Source organism: Balaenoptera physalus, assembly GCF_965194825.1.
Source record: "Balaenoptera physalus genome assembly, chromosome: 17".
Classification (NCBI taxonomy): domain Eukaryota; kingdom Metazoa; phylum Chordata; class Mammalia; order Artiodactyla; family Balaenopteridae; genus Balaenoptera; species Balaenoptera physalus.
This window is the reverse complement of record NC_138895.1, coordinates 20,354,855-20,371,615: the sequence shown is the minus strand read 5'-3', so window position 1 is coordinate 20,371,615 and position 16,761 is coordinate 20,354,855. Positions and strand designations below refer to the sequence as shown.

Sequence of the window (16,761 nt, the reverse complement as noted above, 5' to 3'; positions counted from 1 at the left end):
ATTTGCTCTATGAGACACTAACACTTGATCAGACTTTATATGCTTCTCGTTTGCTTCATACACATAAGGCTTCCTGTTCATCTGCTCAAAAACATATTTTTCTCTGGAGAACAAAATCTATACCTGGCAAGTGTGCTCCACAGCGCGGCAAAACATTGGCCACTTCCTGAAGCTTAATAAATACTTGTTGCTTTGAGCTATGGCACCCAGCTAAAGGAAATACCTAGGTTTACAGAGTAAGAGAAAGGTAGATTCCCCACTAGATTTTACACACTGTTTTTCTCTTTTTACATGTAACAATGCAAATTTTGCAAAATTACGAAGTCACCTAGTTTGCTCTTAGTGACAGTGTTCTATATTTTTGAAAATTTATTTCAAGATTAAAATCAGTGACTGGAAGATGTGAGAATAAAGAATATACACTAATTTCCACTTTGTGTATCTAAAATCATTTGAAGTGAGGCAATGCTTAAATATCTGTGTGTGTACATACATACATATACATTACACACACATTACTATATGCTAGATATGCTACCATATGGTCTTTTATTTTCATTTTTAGAAACATGTCTAAATCAGGAACCTAATAAGTAGCAGAGTCTAAACTGGAGCACAGACTCACTCTACTGTAGGATCACGTATGTGTCATTTTGCTCACTCCCACCTCTGGGACCCATGAGTCCTACTCATTTATTTGCCAGATGAGGAACATGAGGACCACAGGTCACATCAGGCATGATCTTACATCTAGGTTTCCTTACACCTAACTCATATATCTTTGGATTTGTCCAAACCTCTTCACAAATATATTTTTTTTTAATTTTTATTTATTATTTATTATGTTTTTTATTTTTGGCTGTGTTGGGTCTTCGTTTCTGTGTGAGGGCTTTCTCCAGTTGCGGCGAGTGGGGGCCACTCTTCATCGTGGTGCGCGGGCCTCTCACTATCGCGGCCTCTCTTGTTGCGGAGCAGAGGCTCCAGACGCTCAGGCTCAGTAGTTGTGGCTCACGGGCCCAGTTGCTCCGCGGCATGTGGGATCTTCCCAGACCAGGGCTCGAACCCGTGTCCCCTGCATTGGCAGGCAGATTCTCAACCACTGTGCCACCAGGGAAGCCCCACAAATATTTTTGAGTTATGAAATGTTTTAGAATCTTTTAGCGAAAATTAGCCTATGACTTAATCAAGGCCTAACAGTATAATGATTACATAAACTTTGAAGATGATTTTTTGTAAACTCAAAGTGAAAATTATTTTGCAAAGAGAATGCTGGATAAAAGACAATGGAAACCATCAAAGGTTTGGCACATTTTATTGCATTCTATAATTTTGTTGTGGGACAAACAGTTACCATTTTAAGGACTATAATAAAATGCATGTACTTTGGTTAAATATGTCACGCTATCAAACGCAGACTCCACTTCAGCTTTTTTACTCCAGAAGAGACATCCATGCCCTATAGTATTTTCAATAGAATTACCGACTATAGTTTGTTTTCACCCCAAATATGTGACTCTTTTCAAGTTAATGGATAAATTTGCTCATCTCTTTCTTTATTATAAGGCAAAGATAAATAAGTCTTTTTCACTCAATCTGCTGAGGTAACTTGTGCCCATGCCGAAAGGTGATCTGTTCTAATCAACTTCACGAAGTCTGATGGAATTACACTGAACATATCTCATACCTGACACAACTACAGAATGATACAGTTCAGGACAAACATTGGTGACCTGAATAATACATGACAGACAGATGACCGGGTGAGAAAAGTAATTTTTCACCTACATCACTTGAGTTTCTTTATTAAAGGCTGAGACGTGTTTGATGGAAAGAAGGCTGCTTTGCCAGCTAAAAGCTGGTGTGTTTTATTAATAGCTCGGTCAGTATTCCCCTGCCATTTTACTATTTGAAACATGTTATTTTGGCAGTAAAATACAATAGACATTTACTCTGCCTGAAAACTCAACATTTCAAAGACATTTCATAAGAATGTGAAATTGCTGGTAATCAGATATTACTACTTAATATACTTACATGGTCAGGAATATTAGGTTTACTGAATAGAAATATCAAATTTTAAATTGGGGGATAGATTATTTGTGAGTTGATGGTTGACAGTTGCTTATGTTTCCATTTTGCAACACAATTTATACAAAGAAAATGCATGAGAAAAAGTGGAGTCTATGATTGATAATAATCATATATTTCTAATGCATTATTTTAAACAAAAGGAAATTTAATTACTTTAGAGGGGATTCTTTGACAAATACCCTGGCATTATTACTAAATTGTACAATTTAAAAGAAAGATATGATTTCGTGAAATGCTGAATCTTATTACTAAAAAATGCAGTTTTATCACTTTAAAGAAGGTAAATAAAACCGTTTAATTCCAAAAACTGGTCTTGATAGACATATTTAAATGAAGAAATATGTCATTTATAGCTACAATATTTATCTAGCAGCATGTAGTAAATATACATAGTTTTTTTAAATAGCTTTTTTGCTCAAATTGATGAATGGTATGTCTCCCTTGTAATTATTAATTTATACAGGTATCTATAAAATACTTATTATGTTCTAAGCCTTCTTTTAGGATCTGAGACAGCAGAGAATAAAGGATTAAAATGTGCTTCAGTGGGATATACATTTCAGTGGGAGAAGACAAATAATAATCAAACAAGTAAATTTTATACTGTGCCAGTTGGAGATAAGTCCTATGAAGAATAATAAAGCGAGGAGGAGGAGGATTGAGGTTGTAACAATAGAGAATAGGGCGGTCAGGGAAGGTCTTAGAGATAAGACCATATTTAAACAGATGAAAATTAAACTAATCGTGAGATATGTGTAGAAAGAACATTTTAGACATAGATAACAGCAAACAAGTAGGCTCTGTGACGTATGTCATTGGAGTTGGGGAGGAGTTGGTAGGAGGTGAGGTCAAAGAGGTATGGGAAGTGGTAGGAATTGGGGAAGAAAAGTAAAGTAGATCATAGAGACCCATCTAGACCACGTTAAGGATTTTTGCTTTAATTCTGTCTAATGTGGAAAGCCACTGTAGGATCTTGAGCAATGAGAGACATGGTCTGACTCTGTTCTAACACATTTAGGATGATACATTCAGAATGCACAGCAGTGGGTGAAAGATGAAGGTGGTAGACCAATTAGAAAATCATTTCAGTAATCCAGATGAGCGATGGCAGTGATTGGAACTGAGTGGTGAAAAAAAAGGTGTATAACGTGGTTAGATTTTGGATACATTTAAAAGGTTAAACCATTAGGATTTGTTGATGGTTTAAATACGGTGAATGTGAGTCAGAGGAGTCAAAGATGAGTTCTAGGTTTTGGTCCTAAACACCTGGATGGATGGAGTTACTAAACTGAAGAAAACTAAGGGAGGAGAAGGTTTAGGGAAGATAGAAAATCAGGAATTAGACTGCTGTATTGTTTTCCTAGGACTGCTGTGACAAAGTAACACAAATTGGGTGGCTGAAACCAAAGAAGTTTATTTTCTCACAGCTCTGGAGCCTAGAAGTCTGAAATGAAGGTGTCAGCTGGGCCATGCCCTCTCCAAAACCTCTGTGGGATCCTTCTTTACCTCCTCCAGCTTCAAGTATTCCTTGTTTGTGGAAGCATAAGCCCAATCTCTGTCTCCTGGCACATGGCATTCTCCCTGTAACTCTGTGACTTCACATGGTCATCTTCTTATAAGGAAACCAGTCATATTGGATTAGGGGCCCACCCTATCTCTAACTTAACTAATTTTATCTGCAACCATCTTATTTCCAAATAAGGTGACATTCTGAGGCTTGCAAATATATTCCATCTTTTGTATTTTTTAATCACCATTAAAAAATGTGTATGTAGTCTCATATAGTATACACATAAATACTTTGGGACTTCCCTGGTGGCACAGTGGTTAAGAATCCGCCTGCCAATGCAGGGGACACGGGTTTGATCCCTGGTCCAGGAAGATCTCACATGCTGTGGAGCAACTAAGCCTGCCAGCCACAACTACTGAGCCTGTGTGCCACAACTACTGAAGCCCGCTCGCCTAGAGCCTGTGCTCCACAACAAAAAAAGCCACCTCAATAAGAAGTCCACGCACCGCAATGAAGAGTAGCCCCCGCTCACCGCAACTAGAGAAAGCCTACTCGCAGCAACGAAGACCCAACACAGCCAAAAATAAATAAATTTATTAAAAAATAATAATAAATAAATTCTTTAATGAACAACTCTTTACACAAATAAATTTTCTGGTATTTAGGAGTTATGGCAAAGATATAGTAAAAGAAGGAAAAATTGTATGCAAAAATTTATGAATATTTTTGTAGGTTTGCCAAAAAATTATGGACCAATTCATAGAAACTTTTGCAAAGGGTTTGAACTCCACTTTTATCATATTCATGCCTGCATAAAATTTTGTGATTGGGGATTACAATTCAGTATTTATAATAAAATTGCATTTTGTATTTTTACATATTAGTACAACTAAGCTTTTTTTTTTTTTTTTTAGCCATGCCATGCAGCTTGCGGGATCTTAGTTCCCAAACCAGGGATTGAATCCAGGGCCATGGCAGTGAGAACACTGAGTCCTAACCACTGGACTGCCAGGGAACTCCCAGCAATTTTAGAGTACTTTTTATATTTGTGGTTTCTCCATCCACATCTTTAATACTGATATGTATTTGTCTTAACTATATAAAATTGTGGTATTATTTTTTGCACAATTTGCTGGATTGCACTGTCATAACATTACATTTTCACTCAAATTAATAACCACAGTAAATTACACATTCCTCTTCACGTTTTTTCTTTTACAAAAACTTGAAATACATTTCTTCCCACCTAGATTTTAAGTAATCTATTTTTATTCAAAAATTATATAAATTAGTAAATTGGTGGTAATTTCTCAATTAATTCCAGATATCACATTAATATTCTAAAGCATCTTTTAGATCCATGTCTATGTAGTTGTACCTATCGATGGTTGTACAAGGCATTGTCATGAAATGAATAATTTATATAAAATAAGTTAATTAACTCATAAGGCCAATTTATAACCAATTCAATCTCTTCCATTGAAGTTTTCTTTATTGAAAAATACCTTAGTATTTTTGTATACATTCTATACACACCTCAGAGGGCAGTATAGTCTATATTTCCCATATTTAGAATTTTACTTTAATTGATTAGAACCTTCTTTATTTTTAACTTATAACTATGTATTAAAATATTATAATACTTCCAGGGCTTCCCTGGTGGCGCAGTGGTTGGGAGTCTGCCTGCCAATGCAGGGGACACGGGTTCGAGCCCTGGTCTGGGAAGATCCCACATATCGCGGAGCAACTGGGCCCGTGAGCCACAGGTACTGAGCCTGCGCGTCTGGAACCTGTGCTCCGCAACAAGAGAGGCCGCGATAGTGAGAGGCCCGCGCACCGTGATGAAGAGTGGCCCCCGCTTGCTGCAACTAGAGAAAGCCCTCGCACAGAAACAAAGACCCAACACAGCCAAAAATAAATAAATAAATTAATTAAAAAATATATATATTATAATACTTCCAGTTTCCTATCAGTTTTTTCTAGCACTTAATATTTAGTTTTTATTGTTATTTTTGACAGGTAAATGTTTAGTACTTGTAACAAAGAAAGATAGTGTTCACTAATATCAGTTTTTTTCCTTTTCTCCCTAAGACAGTGCTTAGCTGTACTTATCCTGTCTGGCTTTTGGTGAGGCCATATGATGAGGCTCTGGCCAGTGGAATATGTAAGGAAATTATTAATGCCATTTAGGACTGATCTCTAAACTTCCTCTTGTAATTCTTCACAGTTTCTCTTCACTTGTGCATTGTTCATATTCTGAAATTTCAGTGGAGAATAGCAAGGCTCTAGAAAATAATAGACCAACTAAATTGTAGAGTATTTCCTAGAATGGAATGAAGAACTCCCAGAACCTGCACTGAAGTGCACCATTAAAGACATTTATTGCATTAAACCATTTAAATGGTTTGTTATAGGAGGTGAATTATCATGTATAAAATAGGACACTCCTTTTCTCACTGCAATTGAATATTTTAGGAAGATAAAAAAGATTCCCTTTGTTCTGTTTAATGCCTTATATTTTAAATTTTCTATTATTTCTGCACTATCTAATAATTTATTTGCTTTCAACCATCTTGCTACAAAAAACGTTTGAGACAATTAATATTGCTATTTTTGCTCTTTTGAAGAAAATCTGACTCATGAAATTTTTCTCATGCTTTCATTTTTAATTTCTTTAGGTCTCTAATATGTTTCCTTTAAAAGTTACTTATTTCTACCTGGATACTTACAAAAGTTTTTTTTCTTTATTTTTGGAATCCTAGTCATTATTTTTCAAGAACAATCTGTGTAGATTTCCTTTCAGTAATTTTTCCCAGATAATAATGAGCCTTTGGGTAAATGGCCTTAATACTTTAAAAATTAATACTTTTTTATTATTTCTTCTTTTATATTTGTTTTTTCCTTCTTTGAGAAGAGTCATTATTTGTAGGTTAGACTTCCATAATTATCCTCTATCTATGTGATTTTCTTCTTTATAATTTTCTGTGCTCTGTGAATACTTATTGTTTGTCTTTTCTACAGATGATTCACTGTGTTTTATAGTTAAGCATACAATATATTGGTATTTTACTTATTTTATTTAATTGCACCTTCTTTTCACATTCTATGCTGTTCTTTTTTTTTTTTTTTTTTATGGCTGTGTTGGGTCTTCGTTTCTGTGTGAGGGCTTTCTCTAGTTGCGGCAAGTGAGGGCCACTCTTCATTGCGGTGCGCGGGCCTCTTATTATCGCGGCCTCCCTTGTTGTGGAGCACAGGCTCCAGACGCGCAGGCTCAGCAGGTGTGGCTCACGGGCCCAGCTGCTCCGCGGCATGTGGGATCTTCCCAGACCAGGGCTCGAACCCGTGTCCCCTGAATTGGCAGGCAGATTCTCAACCACTGCGCCACCAGGGAAGCCCCCTGTTGTTCTTTTAAATAGTCCTCTCTTGCTTAATACATACATTTTACTGCTTGATTTATTTAACAATTAAAACACATATCTTCTTTAAATTTTTTTTCATGAATAAATTTGTATCAAAGGAGACTCTCCATTGAGTCCTGATGATATTCTTTTCCTTTCCATTTATCCACGCATGAAAGGAAAGCTCTTAAGGTTTAGATTGGAGAACCAGCAGGACTGGGGATTGACTTCAGATTGTTCACAAGTCTATCATACTCTGCTCAAGATGTGTTAGAATATGTCTCTGTGAAATGTGAAATTGGAGGACAGGTTGAGAGAAGTTTGCAGAGGAAAAGCTGACCTGCACAATGCTTATCAAATTTACAACTTGCATCAGCTCTTTCAAAGTCCTTCATGATATGTAATTCCATTTCAGTCTCCCAGGCAATTGAAAGTGGTGTATTTAGTCCAACCAGAAGGAATATTTCCTTTCTCTAAGGTAGTGTTAAACATAGCAAGAAAAAAAAGAGGAGAGTGGACACATTTTCACTGTTGGCGAGTTTCTCAAAACTTCATTATAAAAGGGCAAAAGAAAAGTGCATATAGAGACTTCATAATTTAGTACTGATTTAGAATCTCTCTATTCCATAACTAAAAATCACTTCCCTATTTGACTTAGCTCCACTGTTAGTTCTCTGTAACTGGAGACATCTCAGACTTAGCTGGGATTCATTCACATATGTGTGGTGAACTGGTGGTCAGATTCATTTTTCAGAGTTAATTTACATAAGGATGTTTGGACAAATAAAGGAGGAGCAGTGAGCATGTGTAACCTGAGGGGCAATATGGCATTGTAAGATCAACCAGGGATGACAGTACAGGTTCTCCTGGTCTGTGTTGGGGAATCTAATGGCTGAACTTTATCAAGAGAGAGACTTCAGGTAGAATTTAAGAAGAGATTTTAGGAAATCAGGGAAAATAAGCAGTGATGCTTTCAATCTTAAATGAAAAGTGCAAATCAGAGCAGGAAGAGGAGCAATCTCTTCACTACTGTGGGAAGTATGTTAGAAGAGTCTTGTGAGAATAATCTTCCATTGTCTCCTTCTTGGCCTTTGTGCTGTTATCATACATTTTACTTCTCAATAGGTTGAAAATCCCAAACTTCATTATTATTATTATTATTGGTTTTAAATGGTAGATTATCATTTAAAAATATTTAAAAAGAAGAAGCCTTTTATATTTACTCATATATATACCATTCCAATGCTCTTCATTTCTTTGTTTAGATCCATAGTGTATCTTTTTGTATCTTTTATGTCTTAAAATATCACACTCAATTTCTTCTCTATTTTCCTGAACATATGAAATATGGTTATAATTGTTTTATCTCTTTTTCTACTAATTATATAACCTTTATCATTTTTCACTCTGTTGTTAGCAATTCATATTTTCTTTATTGTTGGTTGTATTTCTCTGTTTCTTTACATCTCTGGTAATTTTTGATTGGGTGCCAGGCATTTTTAATCTTGCATTATTGAGTGCTGGATATTTTTGTATTTCTATAAATATTCTTGAGCCCTGTACTGAGATGCAGTTAAATTGCTTGAAACAGTTTGATCCATTTTTGCTTTGCTTTTAAGTTTTGATATGCACGACCAGATCAGCCTTTAGTCTAGGACTAACTTTGTTCCACTACTGAGGCAATATCTTTCTGCACACTCTACCTGATGTCCTGTGAATTACTAGGTTTTCTGCTTTGGCTGGTGACAATATAAATTCCCTACCTTTAAAGAATTATGGGGGAATTCTTTCCTTTGTTGCTTCTGTTTGTTTATTTGTTTCCCAGCCTTGGGTAGTTTTCTCACATGTATGCACTGACTCGTACTCAGCTGAAGGCTTGAGTGTGATCCCCTACTGATCTCTCAAGTTCTTTCTGTGTGCAATCCTCTCCTCTAAGATAATCTGTCCTGGGAATTCTAGGTGCTATGGCCTCCCTGGACTCCCAACTCTATCTCCTTAACTTAAGAAAATGGCTGAACTCCATCTTGGTGTCCCTCCAACACTGTGTCCTGGAATTTCTCTCTAGGAAGTAAGTTGGGACAATTTGGGGGCTTGTCTCAATTGCTAATCCTGTTTCAGTGGTCACTGTCCTATGTTGTCCAGTGTTCAATGTCTGTAAGCCATTGTTTTAGATATTTTGTCTGGTTTCCAATTGTTTCAGGCAGGAAGGTATTTCTGGCCTCTATTACTCTATGTTACCTAGAAGCAGAATTCTCTCTCTCTCCCCCCCTATATATATACTTCCCTTATTAATGTGAAAAGTTGTCTTTACCATATTCTGTTGTTTAATTTCTGGACTCTTTTGTCTATGGATTGAATTGCCAGAATTACATGAATTTTGTGAATATCATGATATCTATTTGTTAGGCTTTACTTTATATCATTTGCAATCATGTGATCTTTTTTCTTTTTTATAATTTTATAGTTTTATTCTTCCACATAAATTTTACAGTCTTTGCCAGAGACCTTTAGAAATTTTGTTTGTTTTTCCATTAATCTTACATTTAGTATATAGATTGATTTTGAGACACTTGACATCTTTATGCTATTTTTCTTCCTTTTTTATAAAATTGTGTTTCTTCCAAAAATAGGGCATATCTTTATTATACTCTATTATGTCTTTCTAGACTGACCTCTCAATAGAAATGTGCAGTTTTCCTCACATAGTTCCTCAACATTTATGATGAGGTTTTACGTATTTTATTTATTGCTATTTTTGTCTATTTTATTCAATGATATATTTTAATTAGTCAGAATTTGTATATAGAAAGGTTTTGTTTTTGACACTTAAAATTTTAAATGACTGCATGATCTATTATCTAGTGGTTTCTAATGGTTTCTTTGTTGATTCCCTTGGATTTATAAATTATGCTACTTTTAAGTTCTCCTTTCTAGCATATAAAACTTATAGTTTATTCTCATGTCCACTGCATTAAGTAGACCTTCAAAATGATATTAAAATATATCATAGATAGTATGATAATGTATGAAAAAATCTGTTTTCTGATTTTCTTGGAAATTCTGCTATTTCACCATTACACATGATGCTGAAATTTGTTTTCTGATATATATTTGGTTATTTTCATATTAAGAAGATATTCACCCATTCCTATATATTTAGGGGAAAAAGAGATCTTACTAGAGGCCTAACTATTTTTCAAAGCTACAGTATCAACTAGAAAAAGAAGTAGGTAAGGAATAAATATATTTTAAATTATTTTTGGCTATAAATCTTTTTGCACAATGAAATTTGCATTGAAGCTATATAAAAAAAACAAGTAAAAGTTTATTTGCTTTACAGAGAGGGAAAAAAAAAGACACGCTTAACCAAGCTTTAAGGCTCCATCTCTCACTTGTTTTGCTGTCTCTGGGACATATTGGTACACTCTGGGGCCTCTCTATGCACACTGAAACCTGACAGTGATGATCAAGCCTAACTATGCACAAGCATCTCTGGAGAATGTCTTTGTAATGCAGAGTCCCAAGACTGACTTCCCTGAGATTCTGATTCTGCAACTCTGGGGAAGAGAATGGGACTACATGTTTAAAATGTTCCCCAGGGAATATTGTGATTGAGTTTCATTTGAGTCATTGCTCTGGGCCATGTGAGGTCTATACTGTATTATATGCTAAGCCTTGTTGAATTATGCTATCCTGTGAACATTAAGAATGTTGACATATGGAATTCCCTGGCAGTCCAGTGGTTAAGACTCGGTGCTTTCAGTGCCATGGGCCCGGGTTTGATCTCTGGTCGGGGAACTAAGATCTAAGATCCCACACACACACAAAAAAATACTGACATAAATATAAGCGTACCATCCTAATGTTTTGAATGCAAACTATGTAAAAAGTGAAATAAAATCATCTATATAGAGGTGGTCTACTATGCAATTTATTTTTCTTACCATATGAAGATAAAATTGATGTATAATTTGGTCAGTGCTAATTTTTGGCCAGGGTCTCTGGGAAAGCTTTGGAAAATTACTCTAAAAGAATTTAGATTGTTTTATAAATCTTGACTCAATGTGTTCTAGAGAATTATGATCCATTGTGGGTAAGCACATATATCTTTTATTGAAGAGAGAACCAACAGTAATGACACTATTATTCAAATGCATTGTAATGCTAAAAGTATTCATGTTGCCCAACTTTTTGCCCAGACTGTATATATGAATGACCGATTTATTTTGCCACAGGGAATAAAGGAACATTTTTTACTTTACTATGGGCTGTAAGAAGCCCTGTCATAAAATGTTGCTGGAAACTAATGTAATTAAGAGTCATTAGTGGAACTTTTCCTTCTACGTATCTTTATAAGATAGAAAAGAAGTGGAAGGAACATATCTATTGAAAGTTTTATTTAAAATAGTAAAAATACAGTTTGAAATACATGGAAAGACTCAAATAAGTTACTCACAGTCACTCAACAAGAAAGAGAGGCCAGAACAAAGAAGATTGGATTAAAAATATATCAAAATGAAAAATCAGTAAATCTTTTCAATTTCCAATGGTTTAACACACTAGAGCTTGTCAACAGCTTTATTTTTTATAAGAACTTCTGTACACTAATGCCTTTTTTTCCATATTTCAACACATTTTTGTTGCTGAAAATTATAGTAATATCCAAATTCAGCTACTCCACTGTTAATGGCATCAAGAATTGGCGTGATGAAATCCAGGCTCTCTTTTTCTCTTGCAAGATGTGGTAACTAAACTTCCTGCTGCATACAGAAGCTTACTTTTCTTATTTTTTATGACAAATATATTTTCTAGTAAATGTGGATTCTTTTTATGTAGATGTTTTACTCAGCCAATCAACAAATATTTAATGAGTGTCTAAAATATGCCTGATATGAGTCTAGGACTTTTCTTCTAGGAGCTCTTATTGAAGAGGATCACACATGTTTGTCTGTTGTACTTTGTATCTCATGGGAGGACATATCAACTGTATAGATACCAATAGATGTAGAAAAGAGAGGCACAAACCTCACATATTTATTACTAGTTCCTTAGCTCCTATGTATCTTTATATATGTTTTCACAGAAGATATTTTCCAAGTAAAGTTATTAAGCTAACTTAAATAATCCAAAATTAATTTTCAAAATATATTCTGGATGAGTGCTTTAGTTTTCAGATAGTTATACCTTTTGTAAAATGAAAACTAGACACCATTTCCATAGTCAGCCAAAAAGGAGAGATGGATTTTAGGTTAACTATATCTGGTAGTTTAGGAGTTTAGGAAAATTCAGGAGCTCTCAAGCAACAAACCAAAGTAAGGGATGTTAAAATAGCAAAGCTTTGATCATAAGAACACTTTGAATTTTCAATGGTAATAACATAAACTCTACCTATTTAGAGAAAATATTTATTGAGAGACATGGTAAAATTCAGCAAGCCCCAAGAAAGAAAGCAGTTTGGGTGATAGTCCTCATGAAAATTACTGCCTTGATTCATTGATTTATGACTCAATTATTTTCCATAATACATGTTTTTTAAAAAGTCTTTATATTTAAATGACTTACTCCATACATCAAAACAGATCAGGACTCAGCATTCTGTTAAAACATCAATCGTATGGAATATACCTGCTTTAACCATCACTTTATTTAAAGTCTTGGAGGAAGTATTTCACAATTTCTAAATTATCACATATTCCAATATGATGACTGTTTTGATTTCAATGTGTTACTTAAGGTTTGGTATTAAATTTAGAAAGTAAAATATTTGCACTTAGAGGACTAAAATTCTCAGCTGGCTAAGTGTCCACCTATACATATTCTGTGACAAATATGTTTGAGACAATATTTTGCAACCTTTTATGTCTGGCTTTCTTACTCTGGCATTTTCCTGCAATTCACAACCCTGACCTTAAATTGTGCAAATGTAGACATCGAGTATACATTAGTTATTTAGCACAAAACTGATGACATAGCAGAGTCAAGCCCATTAGAAAGAAAAATGTTTGCTGAAGAGAGATGCAGATTTAAGTGATATTGTAAATTGTTCCTAGTTACAGCAAAGTTGTGTGTTTTTATTTTATCTGTGGCATTTAGTTTCAACCAAAATAAGGAAAGGTGATATACAAAAGTAAATAATTGATAATAACAACAGCATTATCTACGAGCCTTAAAATTGTTGACGGCAAAATAGCTCAAATGATTCTTAATGCCTTTCAGGCACATCTGAATCAAATAAGGTAATTATTCTTTAAAATGCTTACACAAAGTCTGATTTGCATGCTAGTAATTGCTATGCCTTGTGGCCTCTAGCAATTGACACAGCAATGATTTTAATTATTGTAATTTCATCAGTATAAATACTTCAAAGTTATGCAAATACTCTCATAATCCACATAGACAGCTCAGAGTATTTGATTTACTAGTCTTCTAAGTTTCTTTGTCTATGCAGTTTACTCTCAGATGTGACTCTGCATTGCAATTGAAGCCTTTCACTCACATCAAAGCTCTAAATCATAACAAGATGAGCTAATTTTACAAAGACTGACACTTCAAACATTAAGTTGCAAATACAATTATAAGATGAAATATAAAAAGGACTTTGCTTGGATATCATGAAGCACAGATACCTGCAGCTAATCATGTCTAATGTTTTCTCTGACATGAGAAAGATACAACTCGAACAAATGCCTTTGAATGAAGAAGAATGGAAAAGATCCTCCCTGTTACCTGATTAATTTAAATGATACAATAGGAAAATATTACTGTTATGCAATAAATTATCATCAGTATTACAGTCACTCAGACCCTCAGCCAGTAGAGGGTACTGAACTACAAATAAGGCTTCCATGATGATAAATCTACCCACAGTTAGTAAATCTTAGACCCTGACTCTTGAATTCTCAGGGAGTGGAAACTCTAACAGTTGAATATACCTATCAGTTGGGAAACTGTGTTTTCTCAGAAGTGCTATTATTGTGGAAACTTACCCTATTATAGTCTTGGCTAAAACGAAAGATATTTTGCAGAAACAAAGCACATAAGGTAATGTTTAAGAATATTTTAAAACCCACCAGCACTCTTACTTTATATATACACATTCTTAAAAACTTATTGGTAAATATGATTTTAAATGTTTCAGAGTTGAAGACTTTTTATTCTTATACTAAAAATATATATGCAGCTTATTTGGCACTAATTGTTACTTTTTACAATGTATTCACATCATCAAAAATGCATTAGTTTGCAAGTAGAAGAGAAAGAGCAAAAGGTGATGGCAAGATAAATTTTCAACAGAGAATAGTGAAAAGTGAAGCGAAAGCACCCTCAGCTATTTGCCATAGATGGACAAGGGAAAACTTTATTCTCCTCAAGAAACTCCTCTGTGTCAGATTCTCTACTAACTCTTCTGTGTCAGGTTCTCTACTGTCAGTTAAGTCATTTTTCCCATCAGCTTAAATGGAAAGAGAAGGTGACACTTATTTGTTCCTTTTAGAAAATTCTGCTTTGTGAATTGATATGTTAGCCAAAATATACGATGATTCCCAATCCATCATGTCCGTTTATAATCTCCTCTCCTTGACCGTGGGTAGAATTGTGACTTACCTGTAGGCAAGAGAATATGGTAAAAGTGGTAGGGCAGGTGCCGTCTTGATTAGGTTACGTTATATGGCAAAAGTTTAGGGATAGTCACTTTGTAATTGTGTTACATTACATACAACTCTGTCTTAGCAGATCAGAGTAAGAAATCCTCCTGCCAGCCCTGAAGCTGTGAGCTGCCATGTAGTGAGAGGGCCTGAGGAAGGGCAGCATGGCAAAGGAATGCAGGTAGCCTGGAGGGGCTAAGAGTAATCCTCTGCTGACAGTCAGCAAGAGAACGGGGACCTCAGTCCTACAAATGGAAGGAACTTATCTTTGCCAACAACCACATCAAGTTGCAAATGTGGACAAAGAATGTCACCTGCCATTTCAGTAAACAAAGGATGTGGCTGCCATCAAGCCATCAGCCACTGCAGCTGTCCCCTATGATGCACTTTGGGGGGAATTCAGGATGGAGAAAAACAGGAGTTTAGGATTGACATATACACACTGGTATATTTGAAATAAAATGCCTTTCCATGAAAAATATAAACAAATAAACATGTTAAAAAATACATTTCTTACAGCTGAAATAATAATAATAAACAGGAATAACTTCAGTGAGCCCAGACTTTTGCATCTTCCCATACATAGGAAAACTTAAATCATTAACTTGAGATGCCTGATTTGTGTGATTAGCAGTAATCTTTTGATGTCTGAATACATGTTGATTTTTTTTCAGCAAAAACTCCTATATATCCTGGCTCTTCCCTTACCTCTTTGGAACAGTCCCTCAGAGCTATCTGAGAGGCTGCATTCTGGGCTTAAGTCCTCAGTAAGTCCACTGAATAAAACATAATTCTCAACGTTTAGGTTGTGCATTTTTCTTCAGTTGACGCAAGACAAACGCAGGTCCAGAAGGAAAAACAACCCAGCTGACACTTTGATTGCAGTGTGGAGATCTATGGAGATCCTGAGCCGAGGACCCAGATTAGTCCTGCTTAGCCTCCTGATGCACAGAAACCGTGAGAAAATGAATTCACATCATTTTACACTACTAAGTTTATGGTAATTTTTCCATAGCAATAGAAACAAATACAATTGATATCATTGAAATGTGACAGGTTGGATTTTGAGCAATGTATGTGTGTACATGCATGTGTTTGTGTGAGATATTCTGATCATTTTGTAACTATCTCAATCTGCATCTGGCCTCAGTGGTCACTTGGAGGTAGATCACTGTACATGAGTCCAAGTCACTGATGTGATCACAGATTCCCTGATGCAAAAATAAGTATTAGAGAAGTGGATTTAGAGAGAACACTACCTGGCAGTTCTGCTGGTGATATACTGTAACTTATTTTTCTCTTTTCTTCCTTTTTAACTGAGTAACAGTTGTAAAATAGGTTTCCTAACTATAAAACAAAATGGTACTAAAGAATTTATCTAGAAATTATGTTGTTTAGTGCAGAAAAAAAACATACACACGCAGACAGATGTAGAGCAAGTTAAAATGCAAGACTCGTGAGAATTCCCTGGTGGTCCAGCAGTTAGGACTCCCTGATTTCAGTGCTGAGGGCCCGGTTCAATCCCTGGTTGGGGAACTAAGATCCTGCAAGCTGTATGACACAGTAGAACAAAAAAGCAAGAGCAGTGCTTTTAGTTCCTGAGATAATAACTTTGGACATGTTATTAAAACTCTCTGACACCGTCTTCCTCGCCTATAAATTGGGATTAATTAGACTTGGATTATAGGTCTGCTGTAAGAATGAGAAATAATGTAAGTATGGTGGTTGGCAAACTATAGCTGTTATGATAATGGTGATAGAAAATATGAATGATTTTTTTATTCAAAGTCATTAAGGCAGGTACATACTATATACACTTATATCAATGGTTTTAAGTTTTGGTGGAAAAAAGCAATGAATTATGAATAAATATAGTGGACCTAAGTATTCCAGTTTCAATTCTTTTCTAGCCATGTGACCTTGAGAATGTCCAAAAACTTCTGGAAGCCCTTATGTCATCTATAAATAGGTGGAACAATATCTGCTTTACTTACTTCACAGAGTTTATGTGAATCTCAAAGAAGATGATATATGTGAAACTTTATTACAATTCTATATGAATACAATACATTAGAATTATTTTATAGAAGTACATATTTATATATATTGAGAAATCAAA

The 16,761-nt window shown here is 35.1% G+C and overlaps 1 long non-coding RNA gene across 1 annotated transcript in view; it reads left to right on the top strand.

Annotated features, from left to right (window-relative positions):
• Nucleotides 1–852: 852 nt before the first annotated feature.
• Nucleotides 853–16,761, top strand: part of LOC309646388 — a 190,882-nt gene continuing 174,973 nt past the window's right edge. The window contains exon 1 of the long non-coding RNA XR_014255331.1: nucleotides 853–1,134. This is a non-coding gene — a long non-coding RNA (uncharacterized lncRNA). The remainder of the gene's footprint in view (nucleotides 1,135–16,761) is intronic.